Raw genomic sequence first — 1,258 nt, 5'->3', positions numbered from 1 at the left:
GAGCCGCCGCCCCCTTCCTCCTCTTCCTCTTCTACAGCCCGGGTCCAGGTTGGCCCCCGGGGCCCTCGAGCGCCGCCCCGCCCGGCTCCGAGGTGGCCCCGCCCCCGGGAGGTGGCCGGGTCCGAGCTCCTGGCCCGGGGAGACGAGCGAGAGCCCCGGCCCGCCCCGGAAAGGCCAGCCAGAGCCAGAGCCCAGGGGACTCCCTGGCCCCCTTGAGCCCTGGCCTCCCCATTCAGTCCCTGCCCTGACTCCTGGGACACCCGGACACCCTTTGGACCGGCTGCCATCTATCTGCTGGGTCTTTGCAGGGTTGGGGAGAGGAGGGGGCAGTGGGCTAGAAGGAGCTGGAAAGGAAGGGCCCGGCCTAGTGGACGCTGTGGTCCTGAGGCCTTTCTTCCCGGTGGGGAGCCCACTGCCCGTGGGCCAGCCCTCTCTGGTGCCAAGGTGTTCCCTCCCGGCTCTTTGCAGCTCCCCTGCCCCCTACCTTTTCCTGCTGCCCTTCTCCAAGAAGAGAAGGCCCATCCTCCTTAGGAAGATGGGTGACTCCTCTCCCCCTGCCCCATCACTTCATCTCTTCTCCCAGGTAAGCTTCTCCAGGTCCTCAGTCCCATCCCAAGATGGCACCATCTCCAATCCTTCCCCACCCTAATCTACCCTTTTCAGGGCGTCTCCAGTGACTCCATGTCCCAATAGCCCCCCTCACCTGGGGAGATGGTAAGGCATCTCCAATGCCACAGGAGAGGGCCAACGGGGCTGAGTGTTGTGGGACAATCCTCTCCCACCACCTGTAGAGCAGGAGATGCACTTGAGAGGCCAGTGAGTCCTTCTCCCTTATTTCCAGATGAGAAAACTGATAGCTACTGGCCCAAGAACCCCCTAGCAGTAGGGCTGAGCTGGGATTTGAACCCATTGCCTTTGATTCAGATTGTGCTTGCCGTCGTCTAGGAGAGAAAGACGCATTCTGTCCAAGGGTGGCACAAGGGACCCAGGCAGCGGTGGGCTGCAATCAGCCTCACAGAAGGGCACTCCCCATCCTAGGAGAGTATGAATCTACTCGAGAGGTACTTGGAGATGGAGTTGGAGCTCAGGAAGGAGGGGAGATGGGGGTGGCAGCTCTGTGTGGGTGAACTCCCAGAGAGTGAGGGAGAAGCCGGGGTGGGGAGGGTGTTTCATGGTGCAGTGGGGCACACCTCCAAATAGCAAGGGAGATATGGAGGATGATAGGACATTCTCACAATGGTAACTGAGAAGGATTGGT

Source organism: Macrotis lagotis, chromosome 4, assembly GCF_037893015.1.
Source record: "Macrotis lagotis isolate mMagLag1 chromosome 4, bilby.v1.9.chrom.fasta, whole genome shotgun sequence".
NCBI classification, from domain to species: domain Eukaryota; kingdom Metazoa; phylum Chordata; class Mammalia; order Peramelemorphia; family Peramelidae; genus Macrotis; species Macrotis lagotis.
This window is presented reverse-complemented; position numbering follows the sequence as displayed.